The 21,913-nt window shown below is 44.4% G+C and overlaps 1 protein-coding gene and 1 pseudogene across 9 annotated transcripts in view; both read right to left on the bottom strand.

Moving 5' to 3' along the window:
• The window catches only part of ANK3 (ankyrin 3), a 590,040-nt gene that overhangs the window by 378,869 nt on the left and 189,258 nt on the right, over positions 1-21,913 (bottom strand). The window lies entirely within an intron of this gene.
• LOC311580736 (small ribosomal subunit protein uS13-like) overlaps positions 14,930-21,913 on the bottom strand; it is a 41,429-nt pseudogene continuing 34,445 nt past the window's right edge. Inside the window, exon 4 of the transcript in view lies at positions 14,930-18,090. The product of the transcript in view is annotated as a small ribosomal subunit protein uS13-like (transcript). The remainder of the gene's footprint in view (positions 18,091-21,913) is intronic.

Here is a 21,913-nt window from a genome sequence, read left to right as displayed (position 1 = left end):
ACTTAGACTCCAGCATGATTTCAGTAACCCAAAGGGAAGGAGGTAATGGGGTTCACAGAACAGATACTTTTGACACTCAGCAATGCTGAAATCTGTGGCAGCCAATACACCTCAGTGATGCCACATATTCTTATGGGCTCAACAGCAACATGATTTTCCTGGGCATCACTAACTTCCTACCTGAAACAACCAACCAATTTGATTTATTTAACTAGGAGAATGACCAACAATCAGAAATGTAAGGAAACAAACTATCCCAGCCAACAAAGAGTCTCACTAGAAACTGCAGGCTCCCCCCCCCCCAGTGACTATCCTATTTTTAACTCCGCCATGCAATGCCAAAAATCACGTATAGGATCTTGCCATATGCTGCTCCTGACACTTACGGAGGAGACATCCAAATGTAGCTCTGCCATGGAAGTAAGAGTATTGAAGTTACAGCCAAACCTCCAGATACAAATCACCCTGACAGCAAAAGTAGTATTCTGTGGGCCCTATCAGCCTGTCACTCAATGAGCCTTGGGGATGCAGCAGAAACAGGAGCCAACAAGAACAGGTACTTCCAACTTAATTCAAATCAACAATTGAAATGAACATGTGTGCGTGCACCCAAACCACAAAGGGCCAGTGCCACCAATAAGAACACTAAGAAAAGGCCAGGATGTGGAGTCACTTGCCTTTAATCTCAGCACTCGGGAGGCAGAGGTAGGTGAATCTCTATGAGTTAGAGGAAGGCGTGGTCTACAGAGTGAATTCTAGGATAGCCAAGGCTACACAGAGAACCCTGTCCAAAAAACAAAACAAAACAAAAACAAAAACACCAACAAAAAACCAAAAACACTAAGACAGTGAATTTAGCTCAAATCTGGTCACTTAATCTAAAAGAACAAAAGTACATCAATGTCGAAATCGCTTAGAAAGTTCAAGAATTTCTCACACAAAAATGATCAAAATGAATCAAGTCAGCAAGGCCAGTGGTGATTCTTTGGAAAACCATTTAACAAAGTTGTATTTCCCTGTTTGGTTTTTCCTTTCACTGTACAGAGAAGACAAAGATAGAGGTTGACAGTAGACTGGCTGAAGTTTCCAAGGAAGAAAGCCCTGGGACGAGACAAAGGCAAGTGGTCGTGGGTGGGTTAGAACACAGACATGCAATCAGCTGTCATTAGCCACTAATAAGAATGTACCTTAGTGAGACATGAAATTCCAGTGGTCATTTGGGGATTGGTACCAAGGGAGAATGGATTCACTCTCAGAGAAATGAGCTGTGAGGTGACATGTGAGAGACACTCAAAGAAGAGGGAGCTGTTAGCACAGGGCACCCTTAGGAAGCACACTTGAGCCTATCTTTTGCCCTGTGGGTGATGATGGGATGCAGACTGCAGACTGCAGACAGCTGACACTTGATAATTCTTTCTGACTGTGTTCGCAAGAGCCACCTTCTTCCAGCAGTTTGTATAGCGATCTATAGATTTTTTTCATTATACACAGGACGATTTTATGATAGAGACGGAAAGTGAACAAAATGACTAATGAGACATCACGAAGTCATCATGATAGCTTCATTTCAGAGCTGACAGCAGAGTTTGCAATTCACTTGAGAAGGAATAATTGATACTCTTTTCAAGCATTTACAGAGCTTTTTTTTTTTTTTTTTTTTTTTGGTGGGGGTGGTGCTTCTTTGGCTTTTTCAGACAGGGTTTCTCTGTGTAGCCTTGGCTGTCCTTGACTTGCTTTGTAGACCAGGCTGACCTCGAACTCACAGGGATCTGCCTGCCTCTCCTTCCTTGTATATTGGGATTATAGGTATGTGCTTACAGGTCATTTTTTTAATGGCAGGTGCAAAGCACATCTGAGAATGAGGATCCCTGCTTCTTTAATCCAACCTTGGCCACAGCTCTGTCAGTCACCCAATACACATAAGGAAGTTAAAAGGAGAAAATGGTTTTGTGAGCTAACCACTTTTACTGCTAAACCATTTTTTTTTGTTGTTGTTGTTGTTGTTGTTAAATGAAGCAAAACTAACATACCTTTGGGAAGATAGCATATAACAAAACTTCCAAGTCTGCTCACGAATTTGCAAATTTGCTTTGTTAGGGCCAGGGCTCCTTGACCTGTCTGACTGTAATAGATTACAACAGAAAAATGTGTTTGTTTGTTTGGTTGGTTGGTTGGTTTTTCCAAGTCTGGGCTTCCCTGTGTAGCCTTGGCTGTCCTGGAACTCTGTAGACCAGGCTGGCCTTGAACTCGTAGAGATCCACTTGCCTTTGCCTCCCTGAGTGCTGGGATTAAAGGCTGTGCCACCATAGCCTGCCTATATCAACAGCAGTGTTGTTGAGCTTCCAAAGCCAATGGGCTCTGAGATGCTGTTTCTTGCGTATTTATATATTACTATGAACTTTTCTTTTAAAGGTTAACATGACATTATTGTCCTAAGCAACAGAGAGTACTGTTTGCCAAAAATGAACAGGCAGTAAACAATTCCCTGAAAAACATTAGTATTTCTATCTGCTATGTCCAGTCCCAGGAGCAAAGCTTTTGGGAATCTTTCTGAAGGGCAGGCACAAGGGAACAGCAAGCCTTGTCCCAGAAGTGACATCATCACAGATCTGAGCACCTGTCCTAGCAGGAATGTCATCAGACCCATTAGCATGGCAATACCACGCCCTGGCACACTGCACCTGCTGCCTGGCTTTGGGGTAACATTCCATGGATGCTCTGGCTACACACACACAAGATGCATCCTTGAATTTCCTATCACAAAAGCCTCCACACAGTTCTAGCTTAGGAACGCATACTTAAAAAAAAAAAAAGTCTTCCATGACCTGCAAAACCTTAGGGTTTCCTCAGAAGTTGGATTAATGAAACATACACTCCTGCAAGATGTTTGTTCCATCAAAGATGCTCATCCCAGAGGCAAGAGTGGACACTGTGAAATTCCTAATGGTCGCCAAAAGCCAGAGCCAGTGTTGGCACGCACGCCCTTCCCTGTTCTTCAATGCTGAGCTCACCTCCCACTCCTCATATTGTCTCCTTGATTGTGAAAACCCAGCCTTCTGTCATGTGCTTTTGTTCCCTGATTCCCAACTCCAACTCAGAAGCCTTAGACAGACTTCAAACTCTCTGCCTGCTCAAAGGTGCTGTACTGCAGGCACCTGTCCCATGACTGCTCAAAAGGTATTCAGAACACTTACGCTGCCTGAGACCAGCAAAACACTTGCCACCAGAATCTGGGTTTCTTGTTTCCTCAAACATTAACCACAGCACATCTTCTAATCCTGAAGAAGAAAAAAAGCTGCCCACATAAGGGTGATGGCTGAGTGTCCTTACCACATCTGCATGTGTGCTCAGATATAACCCATATAATTACCCGACCCTGTGCCAATACCCATTTCCTTTAGTTAAGTCAGAAGAAGGGGGAAATACTGAAGTTTTTTTTTATCTTAAAAAAACCATTAAGATCCTAAGGAGAGAAAGAATATTCAAGAGTGTCAAAGAACCAAAACCATGAAGGGAAAAAACATGCAGCGTGTCAAAGGAAGGACGAGGCACAGACATACCATGATAATAGTGAATAAGGATGCCTCTACAGCTGTGCCAGCTGTGCTCAGCTGTGCCAACATCCTTGCCTTGTTTAATCCCTCTGGCAACTTAAAAGAAGTTTTCACTTGGGCCTTGTAAATAAACGAGCTGAAAGTTGGTAAAACTGCTTCCTTATCTCGCTGCTGCTGAGAGACAGAAAGTGGTTGAGATGTGCCATTTTGTCAGCTTGACAGTAAACGAATTCACCTGGGAAGGGGGGGACCTCCCATGAGGAAAAGGCCTCTCTCACATTGGCCTATGTGCAAGCCTGGGAGGCATCTTCTAGATTAATGACTGACGTGGGAGGGCCCAGGCCACTGTGGGTGGTCCAACCCCTTGGCAGATGGTCTTGGATTGTATAAGAGCAGCCTGAGCAAGCTGGGAGAAGTGATGCTCCTCTATGGCCTGTGCGTCAGCTTCTGCCTCCAGGTCCCTGCTTGAGTTCCTGTCCTGGCTTCCCTCGATGATGAACTTGTGGCGTGAGAATTTAAGGCAAATAAACTCTTTATTCCCCTTGTTGCCTTTTGGTCAGTGTTTTACCGTGGTAATAGAAAACAAACTAGGATAGTGGTTGAGCTGGGTTTGAAATGAAATTCTGATTGAAAACACAAGCTTTCGAGCACCAGAAAATGCCCTATGTCTTGCAACAGGAAACTGAGGACTCATATGAAGCAGATACACCCCAGACTACAACATGTCTCTTACAAAAAATTAATTCTAAATGAATAAAAACACCAACATTCCCCAAATATCTTTACATGGGATTTGGTGTGATCTTCACTATGTGGGTGGCCTTGGTATCCAAGGGCTGAGCTTATTGTCAACAGCAGGGTGTCCCTCTGTCCCCTACTGGCCTATTTTCTCTTCCTCCATGATCATTCTCTCAAAGAATGAGAGAGAAAAAAAAGTGAAACAGAGCACCCCCATAGAGCCGGACAAGTAAAACCTCCTTATGTGCATTTATCTATCACAGTTACCAAGACCTCAGGGGAAGAGGAGGAGAGAATTCATCAGTATAGACGCCAAAGCTCAGGGACCAGATAGACTTTTCAAAAGATTCAGAGCTGCACAAAACCAATGCCCAGACACTGTCCATGTGTAGATCTGTAGATCTGACTCACAGTGACTAAGGGGGTTTGTCCAAGTTCACACTGTCAGAATAAAACAAAGGCAGGGACCTTAACTTTTCCAGTGGCTAAATCTATGTGCTCCACCTGAAGATGATTTTCCCTGTTACCAGGCAATCCGGAGATAAAGCACTGCTCCAGTGCCCCACCGCCGGCACTGACTTAAGGAAATGCTGGAGGAAGACAAAGGTCTTTACAGACGTCAATGATGGGCGAATTCAGAGGAGAGCTAAGCAAAACATCTGAGAAGGTAAAGGAGACATTTGTCACAGCCATCACAATGACAGTGGTGGCTTATTGGGTTAATTAATAAAAGACGGAGCCAGGCAAACGTATACGGTATTCATACTGAACTCTGGCTCTCCTAGCTGGGGAAATCCAGATGAGAGGGAACTATACAGTATTGAAAGATTTTTAAAGATTAAATAATGGTAACTCTGGGAACTTATGCCTCCAGTCCTTATTGCTCAGAGATACATGCTCAGGAACCTGTGAGTACTATAATGTTTGGAGTCTGCACTCATGTACTTACAGGAAGAAATAGGTACAAAGAGTAGACAAGTGATGGACAACGCATACTGGGTATGGCACTAGCTTACCATAGATGATAGGGAGCAGCGGTTTGTTCTCAAAGATTAACAGGAATTAAATGTTGGAAGGACTGCTTTCCTTTCCCTGCAATAGACTTGGCTGTGCAGGTCAATTCTAAACACACAGAATTTAAGAAAATTCCAGCTGAGCATGGTGGCACACACCTTTAATCCCAGCACTTGGGAGGCAGAGTAACGCGGATCACTGTGAGTTCAAGGCCAGCCTGGTCTACAAAGTGAGTCCAGGACAGCCAAGGTTACACAGAGAAACCCTGTCTTGAAACAAACAAACAAACAAACAAAAACAAAAAAAGAAAGAAAAGAAAAAAAATTTAATTTCAATAGTCACACCATGGTTTACAGAATTGAGAATTCTAGTTTCTGGTTGAATTAGGCCTTTAGAAAAATTCTCACTTATATTCAGACACCAACTTGGAGAGAACTCACTCTGCTGGGCTCCTTCCTTCCATATCATATAAAATACTCATTTTGAAGCTGAGCACCCTTATATACATTATTTTCCCTCTGTGTGTGCTGAGGATTGAACCAGAGTCTCCCAGGCCCTCACATGCATGCCTGTGTACACACATTTTTATATTCCTAAACATGACATTTAATGTAACTGTATCATTAATTTAAGTAAATTTTGTGACAGAACCCATGAAAGCTCAAGGGAGCTTACTAATTGTCATGACTTTATAGTAGAAATTGTACCAGACTACATGAAGAACAAGAAGGTCACTGTAATGGGCTGCAATGGGCCTCCAACGGGGCAAAGTCTGGCAAGGAAGGCTTAAGTGCCAGCTCTCAGCATGTGCCATCTGAGGTTCCGTGGCCCTAAAGCCCCAGACGCTAAAATCTGTTTCTCCCCACATTGACACCTGTTCCGGAACCCAGTGTTGACCACTTATTATGACACCTCCAATTTTAGGAAGGTTCCGGGTCTCCAGCGAGCCTGACTGATGGATCAGCAAAGAGGAGTCTATTTCTGGCCTTCCTCATCGGATGTGAGGGAAGCCATGGCACCAGGCAGGGAATGTCAGAGTCATGCCCAGTCATGTGGATGGGACTGTCCTCAGGGTAGGGTTTAACAATCTGGCCAGGCTAGGACAGATTATTATATGAGATCTCAGGACACAGATTCTCTAAAAGAAAGAGGGGGAGGCAGGACACACCCTGATAAACTCCCCAGAGCAGAGATCTTGGGGGTGGAGGGGGGGCCAGTTTTGTGTCCCCAGCCTAGCATGCTCACTGTCCTTGAAGGGAGTCTCTGCCCTGGTTTATAATTAGCCAAGTGAGCCCGGGGCTTCCTGACTCACAGAACAAGTCAGCTTTCAGAGAGCGTTGGGGACACTCGGCGGCGTGTTTGCTGAGCACTAATGACAACGTGTGACAGAATGAAAATGCGGACCCAAATGGCACATGGGGACATGTTTGTCTCCACAGCTTTGAATGTTAAAGTAGTGCATTGGGGAACCAGGTTTTGGTAAAGTACACAAAGAAGAGTGGGAGAGTGACAGGAGCACAAAATGAAGAAAGAGCATAAGCCAGGGCACAGGGGACAGGATCCAGTAGAATACGGATCTATTTAGAAACCCAAAAGACTCAAAGAATGAGACCCCCTGTCTCCTTAACCATCCTCCGGCAGCAGAAACTGGCAAGGGGATTAGCCACACCCCCCTGAGTACCTTCCAACTGCAGTTCCTGGCATTGACAAAGGAGGAAGTGGAGAGGGGAACAGACAATCCTTCCTCAGGTCCCAGGCTTGCCTGAGCAATACAAAGAGCAGTGCGCACCTGCTCTGTGGCCTGCTGACGCCAACTCAAACCTTAAGCCTCAATTTTAAGATGTGTGGCTGGTCGTATAGCAAAGGTATGGCCCGGCTTTACACTATAAACCCATCCAAGTTGAAAACGTAGATTATATTCAAATCCACCTGCAGTCAATATTTTATCCTTAAAAATATCTAGCTGGGCAGTGGTGGTCCATGCCTTCAATCCCAGCCCTCAGGAGGCGGAGCTCGGAGTTCCAGGCCAGCCTGGTCTACAGAGTGACTGCCAGGACAGCCAGGGCTACACAGAGAAACCCTGTCTTGAAAACCCTAAACAAATAAATAAATACATAAATAAATAAATCAATCTCAAAGAAAATATCCCTCAAAGACATTAGTGTGGGAAAGGGGCTTGAAGGGAGAAGTTGAAGCTGACAGGAACAGGAAGAAGGTAAGACAGGGGATAGGAGGAGAAAAATACATTATATACATGTGTGAAAATTTAAAAAAATAAATGTAATAAACACCCTTTGTTCCCTAGATTCCTATGAAATAGTATAATAACATATTGTAAAAGAAACTAATCTTAAAACTGTTTATTATCATATTTTCATAGAAACACAAAGAAACATATACTCCGAAACTTTCTATAGCACATATGGATAAAACTTTCAAAAGATTTTCTTTCTTTTTCTTTATTAATTCTTTCATATTATATCTCAATTGTTATCCCATCCCTTGTATCCTCCCTCCCACCCTCTTTCACCCTATTCCCCTCCCCTATGACTGTGACTGAGGGGGACCTCCTCCCCCTGTATATGCTCATAGGGCATCAAGTCTCTTCTTGGTAACCTGCTATCCTTCCTCTGAGTGCCACCAGGCCTCCCCATCTAGGAGTGGTCAAATATGGGGCACCAGAGTTTGTGTGAAAGTCAGTCCCCACTCTCCACTCAACTGTGGAGAACGTCCTGTCCATTGGCTAGATCTGGGTAGGGGTTCGATGTTTACTGCAAGTATTATTGTCCTTGGCTGGTGCCATAGTTTGAGCAGAACCCCTGGGCCCAGATCCACCCATGATAGTGTTCTTCTTGTAGGTTTCTATAACCCTCTGGATCCTTCTATTTCCCCATTCTCCCATATTTCTCTCACATAGAGTCCCAATAGCATGTCCTCACATCTATCCCACTTTCCTGGTAAATGAAGACTCAAAAGATTTTCTTAAATTACACTTTATTTATTTTTAAAGGCAACTTAGACATGTTAATGCTTTCTTCGCTTCCCCTGGGCCTTCTGGGGGTCAAACTCAGGCCATCAGGCAGGGTGGTAAGGGCTTTAGTGGCTGAGCTCTCTCACTTATCTTCAAATGATGCTTTCATTCCTGAATGTTATAAGATTCTGTCTATGCTATCCTGTGCTGTTTAATAAGGGGGCTCTTCTGAGACAGTGTCCTCAGGCCATGTTGCCCCTGTGCCAGCATCAAAGCTCAGGTACAGCACTGATTGTGTAGATAGCAGAGGTCACTACACTTCTATATGGTACGTGTCATTGTATACAAAGTTTAGAACTAACCAAAACACTTTGCCGCACATGCCTGTACTTTGAGTGTCGTAGACTAAATAAAAAAACGAGTAACACGCTGTGCTGGATTTGCTCAAGGCTGACTTTTAAAGTGGCCACAGGTATTGCTTCCCAGTTGGAGTAGCTGGAGGAAAAAGAAACTAAAATAAATACAGGGGCTGGAGAGGTGGCTCGACAGTTAAGGGAGCCAGCCCCTCTCTTAGAGGACCCAAGGTTAGCCCTCAGCACACATCAGGCAGCTCACAGCAGCCTCTTATCTCCAGGGCCAGGGGATCCCACATGCTCTTCTGGCCTCCAGGAGTACCCAAACACATGCACACATGTTCACACGCATATATACATAGAATGTAAAATCTAAAATGGATAAATGCTTGAATCTTGAAAGAGGGAAAATAAAATGAGCAATGAAAACTTACATTTGAAGGTATTTTTTCCTTTATTAATTTATTCTTGTTACATCTCAATGGTTATCCCATCCCTTGTATCCTCCCATTCTTCCCTCCCTCCCATTTTCCCCTTATTCCCCTCCCCTATGACTGTTCCTGAGGGGGATTACCTCCCCCTGTATATGCTCATAGGGTATCAAGTCTCTTCTTGGTAACCTGCTGTCCTTCCTCTGAGTGCCATCAGGTCTCCCCCTCCAGGGGATATGGTCAAAGGTGAGGCACCAGAGTATGTGAGAAAGTAATATCCCACTCTCCACTCTACTGTGGAGAATGTTCTGTCCATTGACTAGATCTGGGTAGGGGTTTAAGGTTTACCGCCTGTATTGTCCTTGGCTGGTGCCTTAGTTTGAGCGGGACCCCTGGGCCCAAATCTGCCTATCATAATGTTCTACTTGTAGGTTTCTAGGACCCTCTGGATTCTTCTACATTGCCATTCTCCCATGCTTCTCTCATCTAGAGTCCCAATAGAATGTCCTCCCCTCTGTCTCAGTTTCCTGGTAAGTGAAGGCTTTTGTGGGACATGCCCCTTGGGCTAATATGCAGATATAAGTGAGTATATACCATTTGAGTCTTTCTGCTTCTGGGTTAACTCACTCATTATGATCATTTCTAGCTCAATCCATTTATCCACAAATTTCGGGAATTCCTTCTTTTTAATAGCTGAGTATAATGAAAGATGCACGAGTGAAATTTTTCTGAAAAGGAGCTGTGGCTGGCTGCAAACAAACAAACAAACAAAACAGAAGAACTCCTTGAAGGTGCGCCTGTGCCCGTAGAGACTGCTGGACCCATTGGAAACTCTGTACTGTGGGGAGACTGGAGTTTTGTAGGTTCAGAGGCTAATTACGTTATCGTGGGCTAGTCTGAGCCTTCTGGACCAACCTTTCCTTGCCGTACTCTGCATTGGAACTAACACCTCATGATAATAAAGACTTCATCCAGGCTTGGTGGTGCACGCCTCCTCGGGAAGCAGAGACAGGCAGATCTCTGCGAGTTCAAGGCCAACCTGGTATACAAAATGAGTTCCAGGATAGCCAGGGCAGTAATACAGAGAAACTCTGCCTTGATAAACAAACAAACAAATAATAAATACTTCTTAGAAGCCACACTAGCTTCCACCAGCCCAAGCACTCAGAGCATCGTCACACAGCATCTAGAGCCTATAGAATAGCTCTCTCCCATCTCACTGTACTAATCTTGCTGGTAGACTCATCAGTGTATTTTAAACTTGCCTTGGTTTATGACTTTCTTTGTTCTGCAAAACTACAAAGCTGCTTTCATGTTGGAAGATGAAATGTGGGGGGTGACAGAAATCCATGTCCCTGGGCCGTGGTCACTCATTCAACATGGCTCTATAGTAAACTCTCTCTTGTCCCCCTTGTAGACGAGAGCTGTGGTATTTCACATTGGCGATTACCAAGTGAGCTTTATCAATCCTGACAGGCTCAGAGTATCTAGTATCTTGCATATGATCTACAATCATCCAATCTATATTATTGGGGTGTGGCAGGTGGGGGGGGAGAAACAGGGGAAGTTACTTATGAACTTCATAAGTAAAGATTAGGCAACCACCATGCTGAGGAACAGGCATCAGGTGGAAACAGAGCATCCCATTTTAGCCAGTGTGTCAGTAACGCAGAGGAGCTGCCTAATTCTAAGACAAGACCCAAGGTCAGGCACACCGGCAGAGTGCAATAGGGAACAGAGCTGTGATAATGTGTGATGCTGATGGTGGAACTCAGTACCGGGCCACGCAGAATTCACAGAGTTCCTGGTAAAGTGCCTGTCTCCAGACGCTGCCTGAGAAACGCCAACTCCCCAGAAACGGGCCCTCCACAAACACACCCCATAACTTCTGATGCTCTCCATTGATGAATCTGGAATTCCTGGGCACCCAATAGAAGCAAGGGGGAGAAAAAATTAGGCCCACTGACAAGAATTCAGCTTTAGTGCTTTTTCTACTCTATCCACAGTCAGGTACAGGAAGGAGAAAGAGACCTGGGAAGGGAGGGAACGGGACTGGGGATTGCTTTTGGAATGCTCAATTGTAGGCGACAGACACTATCTGGATTCCCTTTCCACATCAGCTAATTAGTTTGCTAGATGCAATTGAATTTAAGATAATCCCCATAGCCAGGTTTCCCCTCACTTCAAAGTGTAAATGCTCAAGTCAGCCATGGTGAAACAGGTCTGTAAGGCCCATCACCCAGGAGGCTGAGACAAGGCAGACTTCAAGTTCCAGGTCAGAAAGAAACAAGCAAGGAGAGGAGCAAGAAGAGCCACCTGTGTGTCACATAGCACAGGCAGAATGGACACAGAAAAAGATTCTGAGGTGGGGATAAAGCTAGGCATGATGGGGGTGCCCACCTTGGATTCCAGCATTCAGTAGGCAGAGGCAGGTGGATCTCTGGGTTGGAGGCCAGGCAGGGCTATTTAGTGAGACCTTATCTCAAATTGTTAAAAAGAAAGAAAAAAAAAATAGTGATAAGTATTAATTTTTTTCTTTTTTAAAAATTAATTAATTTTTTTTATTAATTCGTTCATATTACATCTCAACTGTTATCCCATCCCTTCTATCCTCTCATTCCTCCCTCCCTCCCACTTTCACCCTACTCCCCTCCCCTATGAGTATTAAAATAAAAAAAAATAAAATTAAAATTAAAAAGTATTAATTTTGTTAATAGACTTATGCCAAAAATTCACACATTTTACAGTTTGCCCACTGCATACAATGCATGAGTCCTAGTGTAGTTTAGGGCCATGAAACACTCATCACAATTAATTTTAAAGCTTTCCATCACTCAGAAAGTCTCAATAGTAACCACTTCCATTTCCCTTGACTACCAGCCCTAGGAGATTACGAATCCTCTTTTGTTGATACTTTCTTGTGCCTGTAGGTTCTTGGGCGTCTGGCTTTTTTTTCTCTTAGTGTGATGTTTTCAAGGTTCATCACTTCTGAACACATCAATACTTTGTTCCTACCTTGCTGCAGAATGTATTTGTCAAACATGTTTTAAAAAGAAGACATGCTGGAGAGATGGCTCAGTGGTTAAGAGCACTGGCTATTTTCCCAGAGGACCCAGGTTCAATTCTCAGTACCCATAAAAGGTGTTCACAACCTTCTGTAACTTCAAATTTAAAAAAACAAAAATCAGTAATTTCTGCCAGGTGTGGTGGTGCACGCCTTTAATCCTAGCACTCAGGAGGCAGAGGCAGGTGGATCTCTGTGAGTCTGAGGCTATCCTGGTTTACAAAGTGAATTCAGGACAGTCAGGGCTACACAGAGAAACCGTCTCAAAAAACAATAAAATAAAATAAAAAGATTATAAAAACCTGTATTTCCTCCCTTGTCAGATAAATATACCATGTGCTGGAGGCTGTTAGTCATTTAAATAGAACATTTTGACCTTCTTTGATAGGATTTGACAATATTTGCTTATACATCTAAAGACTCCAAACAGAAATGAATATTATGTGTTACTTTTTTATACTTATGAAATAAATTCAAAAGTTATCTCCAGGTAAAATTTTTAGTACTTCAGAAGCAGCTGCTTTAGAAATGAATGACAATTCCAACTATGGCCAGACTCCAGAATCCCAAAGAGTTTATCATCCTTAGTGAACAGAACAACACAAGCGCACGTAACAGAGCCTGAGTCGGGGAAAAAAAAAACCCAAGTGTGCGGGCACCTACCCTGAATCACCCAAGAGTGGACTGCGAGTGTCTGGGAGGCAACCTGAGGCTAAGCTCTGGTGCCCTTTGTGAAACAAACACATCTGGGCTCCATAGGGAGAAAGGCAGAGGAAACCAAGGTGACCTTGACAAGATGCTCCTTAGGAATGCCATTTTCCCTCTCTCCAATTCTTCCCTCCTAGTGCCCACCCCCCTACTGGTCCTCTGGAAAGGTCACATCTGGAGACTTCCCTCACTTTGGTCTGAGTCTGTGGGCTCATCCCTCGGGGGGGGGGGGGTGTCTTGCTATCTGCTCTGCTGGGTCACTCTGTCATGCAAGGCGTGGCAGGGCCATGCTCCCTGCAGGAGGACTGCAGCAGCATCGGTTCTCAGAGTCTGGTCTAGCTCAGCATCCACTAAGGACTTGTTGGCACAGACTCAGGGTTTTCCCCAGTCCTACTCAACCAGAAACTCCGGGATGAGGTCCAGCAAATCTGTTTGAGCATGGATCATTCTTTGGATGCAGGAAACATCTTGGCAATCACAGCTCTACAACTTCCTCTGGCCTTCTAAACCTCCTCCAACCCTCACCTTGGGCTGTTGTCCCAGTTTCAGAATCTGGTTTAAAAAAAAAAAAGTCCCACCCTGAAAAGCATTTGCTCATGCTGAACACAGTCACCAGCCCTCCCCAACTCCCATCTGCAGACCCTGCTGGCTCCTGGCCATTCTGAAGTTGCTCCCTCACTCACAATCTGACCCTCACTGCTGCCCTGCCATGTGTTCCACCTTCACGGCTTCTCCCTTCTCTTAGTCTGTATTTTCCATCCACTGATATTAATTAGCATGGAGACCAGAGGCTCTCAACCTGTGGGTTGCAACCCTTTTGGGAATCAGATGACCATTTTACACAGGTTGCCTAAGACCATCAGAAAACACAGATGTTTTTATGTTACAATATTACAATTTTGTTTGTCTGTTTTTCTGAAGCAGGGTTTCTCTCTGTGTAGCTTTGGCAGCCCTGGATTTGCTTTTTAGACCAGGCTGGCCTCAAACTCTATATTGCAATTCTTTTTTTTTTTTTTTAAGATTTATTTTGTTTATTATGAATACAGCACTCCACCTGCATAGTCGCCAGCATGTCAGAAGAGGACATTAGGTCACATTATTGATGGTTGTGAGCCACCATGTGGTTGTTGGGAATTGAACTCAGGACCCCTGGAAGAGCAATCAGTGCTCTTAACCGCTGAGCCATTTCTCCAGCCCTACATTACAATTCTTAACAGTAGCAAAACTACTGTTATGACATATAGCAATGAAAATCATTTTAGGCCAGGTGTGGTGGCACACACCTGCAATCCCAGCACTTGGAGAGACAGAAGCAAGCAGATCTCTGTGAATTCGAGGCCAGCCTGGTCTACAAAGACCAGGATAGCCAAGGCTACACCAAAAGAATCTTGTCTTGTGAAACCAACAACAACCATAAAAATTTTTTTCATTACTACTTCATAGCTGTAATTTTGCTTCTATAAATCATAATGTAAACATCTGTGTTTTCTGATGGTCTTTGGCAACCCCTGTGAAGGGGTCCTTTGAACTCAGAGATGCTCCTGCCTCTGCCTCCCAAGTGCTAGTCAGGACCAAAGGCATGTGCCACCATGGCTCTGCTGATGGGATACTTCTAGGAAGGTCCTCCCTTGTGCTTTATAAGTGCAAAGCAATGCTCAGTGTCTACGTCCTCTAAACAAACTAAACTTGGTTTTGGTATTCAGGCTCATGCTCGCTGTTCCAGAATTTTAAAGCTCAGTGTAGTCCGTGGTAAAAGTGAGGCCACCACCAGGAAGGGAATGTTCTGGAAAGTTGATTCGCAAGCTCCACACAGGGCTGCATGCTGGGAAGGCAAGGAGGCACTTGGCAATCACACAAGTTTGAGAAGCAGCAGCTCTACAACATTCTCCCTGTACCCGTCCTGGGATGTGCGCCCCTCCCCCACCCCCACAAGCTACCCAGCATGCACATGGGACTCCTCCTGAAGCCACAGACTGCCAGTCATAGTCAAGTCCAATAATGACGGCCTTCCTTTAGGTTGTAACATTTAAAATGACTCAGATAGGAAACTCCTAGAATCTTACTAAAAATTCCAGCATAAAGGATTGGAGGGAGGATTTTTGTTTGTTTCTTTTTTGAGGAAATACACCTGCTATTATATAATTACACATGAAGTGAAACAGATAGAACTCAAAGAGTCAAGCCTCCTAGCAGAGAGGCAGCCATTACTTGGGAGTTCCAAGAAACCCAGAATGCCCCCCCAAAGCTTGTCTTTAATAATTTACTTGCAAAACCCCTTTTCCAAAAAGCATTTCATAGGTGCATTTATCGCTGCTGTCATCAAATTAAGGGCAATTCCCTGGCGTGCCTGAATTTCTTTTTTTCTCCCCTTCCTCCCCTGCCCCAGTCCCCTCTAATTTCAAGAACAGCAACACTGCCTGCTGGTAATTTATATTTCCAGGGCCAGCAATGACTGGCTTGTCAGGAAGTTCAGTGTGGAACAAATGAATGCAGAATGTCTTTTTGCTTCTGCTGCTGCTGTTACAGGGGAGGGGCGGTGCAGCAGCATTCAGCCAGGAACGCCACTTGCTGTGGTCCCTTCTTACCAGTGGAGCCCAAGGGATTTCCAAGAAAAGGTCCCAGGCTATATCTTCCAGCTCAGACAGGTACTAGGGCGTAGTTTAGGCATGGCTTGAGTGTGATGCCCCGAAGGGTTCACATGCTGCGGTTTAATCTCTACTTGAAGGTGATGAGAAGTAGGTCAGGCTGTGAGGATGGTGCCCAAAGGATCAAACCCGGGTGGCTTTTCAGAAGAAGAACAAGAGAGCAGAGCACACAGACATACACAGTCCCTATCTCTTGCCGTGAAAAGTCTTGAAGAACACTGGGGTGCTGCCAGTATAGAGACACCACCAGGTGTAATGTGTTGATCTCACATCTCAAGAACTGGGGGGTGGGGGAAGGGCATCAAGATTACTCTTTTCTTTATTAAACATCTTGCCCCGAGTATTTCATTATGGCAATGATGAATGGATTAACACAGGACATAGGGAAAACTTTCTTTCTCCTTGTATTAAGCCTACATAATCAGATTGTAGGAGCAATTGGTTGGGTTCAAACAACTGAAGAGGACTCAAAAAAAAAAAAATCCATGGTTAAGACAAGCAGAACAAATTAAATGCATTCTTCCCACTTCTGTATAATTTTTTCCCTTATAATTAGAAAGCTGCAGCGTGGTCCATCTCTGGGGGACTGTGATCTGCTCACCAGTCTGAAGAATAACTACAAGAAGGAAATCCTTGATATTAACAGCAGCTTTCCCTTTTATTACTATGGCTCAATCTATTCAACTTTAATTACTTTTAAAGGCAGGAGCACCTTCTGTCCAAGATAAGAGAACACATTCGGTTTCCATTTGGTACTCCTTGTGCGGCTTCTGATTTTTAAAAAAAAAATTGTTAGCTCTTCCTAATTTACAAAGTAGAAGGTCATGAGGTGTGCCAGGCAGGGAAGAACATTACATCAGAGGCAGCTTGAAGGTAGGTGGATGGAGAAGGCCAGAGTCTCCCAGTACCAACCACTTTCACTATGGTCTCTTTGTCTTTTTATAATTTACCAAAATTTAGACCAGCACTACTGTTTAGTCCTGAGAAGAACATGGCCCAGGAAGAATTTGTTCTTTTTTTAGTACAACACAGACTTTAATAATAATAACAACAACAATAAAACACCACCCAAGTAGTTATTATAAAGACGTGTCTGACATGAGCCCTCCCAACGACAGTGTCAAAACCTGTGCCTGTGGCTGCACTACGCATGCTTAGCTCTATCAAAAGACCCTTGATTTCCCAAAGCCATCAATAGAAACCGCACAGGAGGCTACAGTTCTGGAAAGCCACGCGTTAATGGTTCTCTCTTTTGAGTTGAATAAGAACGTAAGACTGTACAAAGCGAAGGCTGGACGCCACTTTGCCGGTCACTCTGGCCATGCTGTTATGCTGTTGTCCCCATACTAAAACTGCAGGACATGGCTCCACTTATGGCTCTCACCAGAGAACAGTAAGAAAGATCTTTTGGTTAGCAATAGCTGCATACCAAAGAAGTTCATTCGATTTGCACAGTGGCCATCTACTTTAAGCCAGACTCTCCGGCCCCCTCCACCATCTTAACAAGCTACCCAGAGGGCTTTCTTGTCCAAAGTTTGAAATGTAGGGCATTATGTGATAATCCCAAGCACCACGTCCATAACACAAGGCACACTATGCTCAGAAAAACAAAGCAATCTCTTCAAGTCACCCATGAAAGTTCACCCCTGCACCTCCGAGAATACAGTGCTTTCAGCATCTCTTAGAGCAAGAAAATATTTTTAGAGGATTTTCCCCTCCTGCAGTTGTGGCTTTCCCTGTGGGAGCATCCATTACCACCGTCAGACTCCTGACAATCCACCCACAGTCTCTGTCTCCAAATCGCTTTTCAGCCTCTCTTCCCCCAATGCTTTGTCCTTAATTGCTTCTTCCCGTTTCCACCTCTCCATCCCCAGACCTTTCCTCCTCTCTTATCCTTGCATCAGAGGGCAGACTGAATCTTCCACGTGGGATTACAATTTCTCCTCACACCCTCAGAAGTTCTTGCAGCCCAGAGAACTTAATAAAACCAAACAAATCTGCAACCCAAGGAGACAGTTTCTTTGTGATGTACATGTCTTCAAAAGACTCCGCATTGAGTGCTACTGGTGTTTTTTTTTTTTTCAGGTATATAAACTATTTATTAAAAGCAAAGGCCCAGAGACTCATTTCTTCTTGGACACACCCACAGTACAGTCCCAGTGGCCAGTGGTCTTGGTGTGCTGACCTTGGACGTGAAGGCCCCAAAAGTGGCGCAGACCCCTACAGGCTCTAATCTTCTTCAGTTGACTCAGGTCCTCACGAAGCTTGTTGTCTGACCATTGGCCAGAACCTGGCTGTACTTTCCATCCTTCACGTCCTTCTGTCTGTCCAAGAAGCAATCTGGGATCTTGTACTGCAGTGGATTCTGCATGAAGGTGATGACACACCCCACCTCACCCTCTGTTGAGTTCTCCAACCCTCTTGGTGAGGTCAGTGTCTGCTTTCCTCAACACCGCATGAGCATATCTCTGCCCCACACCCTTAATGGCAGTGATGGAAAAGGCTATTTTCTGCGGCCCATCGGCGTTGGTTGTTGAGTACTTGCAAATTTTGCTGGAACCTCTCGGGGATCACCAGAGACAATGTGGAGGCGCAAACAGCAGCATGTAGGCCTCCTCACTGGTGCTTTTGAAAGCAAGAGTAATCAAAAGAATGCTTTGAAGTAAAATTTCATATCCGCATCCATCCATTAAAAAAAAATGTGAGTGGTATATGTACATACGTGTGTACATGCCTATGCATGTATGGAGGCCAGAGGACAATGTGGTGTGCCCTGTTCTGTCACTCTCCACCTTACTTTCTTGGGACAGCATCTTTCACTGAACCTGTAGCTAGGAGGGCGGCCAGCCATCTCCAGTCTCTTTTCTCCATCCATCAGGCTACACTCCCTAGAGTAGCCACACCCAGCTTCTTGGTTTTTGTTTTTGTTTTCGAGCAATTAGAAAGCCTCCTCCCAGTCAGGGATGCTCCAAGCTGTGTAGAATTGTCCACAAGAAAGCACTGAGATGTTTTTGTAAGACAGCTTCACTTCTTCCTTGAGAATTTCATGCACATACACAATTGATTCTTTTTAAAAATAGTTACTCCCCAGCCTCTGCCCCATCCACCCTCATTCTTCACCCTTGCCCCTCCCACTTTTGTGGGTTTTGTTTTTTAAATAACCCACTGAGTCTAATTAGTGTTGCCAGTATATACACATTGGTGTGGACCATCGACTAATGGTTAACATACCAAGAAAGACATCCCTGAAAGAAAACAACAACAACAACAACAACAACAAAACAACCCCTCGACTCTTCCTCCCCAACAACCATGAATTGCCAACAGCAACTCAGTGAGGGGTGGGACCTGCTAAGCCCCTCCCCCTCCCTGCAGGAATGTTGATTGTCTTTATCTTGCCCAGGCTGTGTGTGTGTGGGGGGGCTCCCCGTAGTGTCGGGAAGACATGGATTTCCAGCTCTCCTCCACATCCTCCCATTCTTACAATCAATGTTTCAATTCCCAAGTCAGGCGCCATAGTGTGCATCTCTGCACTGAGGTCTAGAGCATCTTCCTAAGGAGAGCTGATGGCCTTTCCCTGACTCCCATCACACTCACTCATAACATCACAATTCTCAACTACAACACCCTGCTGTGCTCATCTTACCCCTTTACTGAGCACAGATGACTCTTCTGCATGATGCTGTATAATTCTTCCCCCTTCTCCTTCCCCAACTCCTCCTGCTCACCCACCCAATTAATTTGGAGGGCTCCATTTGGGTCCTGGACCCTCTGAAGCCGTAGTCATGTCTCACTCCCCTGCAGTCCTGGAAGGCAGTGTTAACTGGGACCCTGTGACAACAAAGAAATGAACAGAGATAGAAAGAACTGTGACATTGCATATTGTGATTAAGACCCTAATGTGGCCGGACTTTCAGTTGACAATCTACTGTGACAAGTATATAGCCATTGAAATCTATCACTGAGTTGTCGTGAAATGCTTAAAAAGTCTTGGATAATGCAGATAATTTAACTTTTCTGCCTTTCAAGGCCTTATGCCCCAAGTCCTGTAGTTCATTGAGGCATTCTAAGGCAGCAAAGAAAGGTGCCATCCAATCCCAAGGAAGCCAATGTATTCAAGCATTCTTTGCCAACAATTGAATCTTCTCCATGCCCAAACTGACTTGATGCTGAGACAACCAGAGGGGGGCTGGGTGAGAGGCCAGAGGGCTGTAACTGGAGGAAGAGGTGAGGCAGGAGGGGCAGCTAAGGCAGGGCAGAGAAGATGGGGCTAAGGCATCAAGTGCTTTGCTCTGACAATGTTGGGCAAGGGACTGTGGCAGACCATGGTGTCTGTGGCGTTTCCTCGTGTAAGGGACAGCACTTAGAAAATGGAACTCAGCCATGCTTTGCTCTGACAATGTTGGGTAAGGGACTGTGGCAGACCATGGTGTCTGTGGTGTTTCCTCGTGTAAGGGACAGCACTTAGAAAATGGAACTCAGCCAGTCCTTTATTATTTCATTTTACTTTTTGGTGCTGACGCTTGAAGCCAGTGCCTTAAACATAATAGGGGAAGCTCTCTATCCACCAAGACACCCTGAAATCCTCCAGATGAAGACATAGCAATTTTCTAAATGTCTATGGAACATTCCATCCTTCATCAACATAATTAAAAAAAAAATATATATATATATACCTTAAGCTTTTGGCCAGCTGGATTATTCTTAACTCAAGTGACAAAGCACTCTGAGCCATCAAGGAGGAGCCAGTTCACATAGCCACAGGCAGAAATGAAACTCAGAGGACAGATCCAGACACTGACCCTCCCTGTGGTAACAGGCCTTCTTAGCAAACAGACGTGAGTAACACACCCTTTGCCTGGAGCTATGTCCTAAGGACAAGTGAGCATCCAGAGCCACACAGACCCAAGCCACATTCTGGATCTTTGTTCTTCTAGCAGGCTGACACTTGCTATCAATTTCCATTATCTGTAAACAGGAAATGGCACAAACTCCATGATGTATTTAACTCTCAGAGGTATCCATGTTGAATTCTTGGCAGGGTATCTGGCTTGAAAGAGCATTCTCTAGGCAATATTTATGACTATTATCATCATGACATAGGCTCATTATGGAAAAGAAAAATCAATGACATACACAGGCTTAACTACCAAAGTCCATGTTACCATATATATATTTCAATATATATATATGTGTGTGTGCGTACATATGTATGTATATGGAATACTACCAATGTACACAAACAATAAGCAAACATGGTTGATTGTGCTTCTGTTGTTATCCTGCTATGTAATGATAAACTGTGCATTTTAAAGATTGCCAGGCTTGGTGGTAACATGTCTATGGTCCCAGCACTTAGGATGCTGCAGCAGGGGGATGGCTATACATTTAAGACCAACCTAAGCTACATACCAAGACTTTGTCTCAAAAAATATCTTTAGAGGACTTTGGCATAAAAGAGTTCATTTGGTAAATTAAATTATCATCAATCCTAATAACCTAAATATTAAGGAAATATAACTTAGGAATTTATTTATTAGCTGGAGCTTCTAATGATGTTCTTAATAAAAGGAAGTGACAGTTGCTGTCATAAACAATAAGCAGAGGAGAAGGCACTTGAAGACGTCATCTCCCAAGTGCCACCACTGTGTGTGGGGCCCTTTGACAGGATGGGTTCACTTATCCTCCTAAGTCAGTGGCTCTCAACTTTCCTGATGCTGTGACCCTTTAATGCAGCTCCTCATGTAAACCATAAGATTATTTCATTCCTACTTCTTAACTGTAATCCTGCTGCTGTTATAATGTAAATATCTTCGATTTCCAATGGTCTTAGGTAAAAGGATTGTGTAATACCCTGCAATGGGCCACGACCCACAGGTTGAGAATCACTGTCTTAGGAGCTTTATAAGGCCCAGGTCTGTTACCATCACCACTGCACAGACTGGGGAGACTGAGGCTCCTTAGAAAGATAAGAGGATTTCCAAAAATAACACACACACACACACACACACACACACACACACACACACACACACACAGGACAGCAATTTTCATGTACTCACTTTGCACCTAAAGCCTGCACTCCTGACCTTCAAACTATGCTACCTGGAACTTATATTCAATATTGACATGCAGTTTTACTAATACACACACAGTCTCTGTGCTGTTACCCCTCTACTGACACTTTTTTTTTTCATCCCAGGGAGCTGTAAATGGACACAATCACTTAGTTCCAGCAGCGGTGACCATGACCATGGTAATATGCCGGATAGACCTCATATGTGCCTTTGGAAGAACATCTCTCACCCCTCACATCAATTAGATCAAGACTGCATGCTTGATGGCCATAGCTCTGGGTACCTTCTTCAGAGTGGCCATCCTCCCAAGTCAAGGTGCCCACTGAGGTTACCAGCTTGGTTGGGTGACAGAGTCCAA

The sequence above is a fragment of the Acomys minous genome, assembly GCF_964271855.1.
Source record: "Acomys minous genome assembly, chromosome: 13".
Classification (NCBI taxonomy): Eukaryota; Metazoa; Chordata; class Mammalia; order Rodentia; family Muridae; genus Acomys; species Acomys minous.
This window is presented reverse-complemented; position numbering and strand designations above follow the sequence as displayed.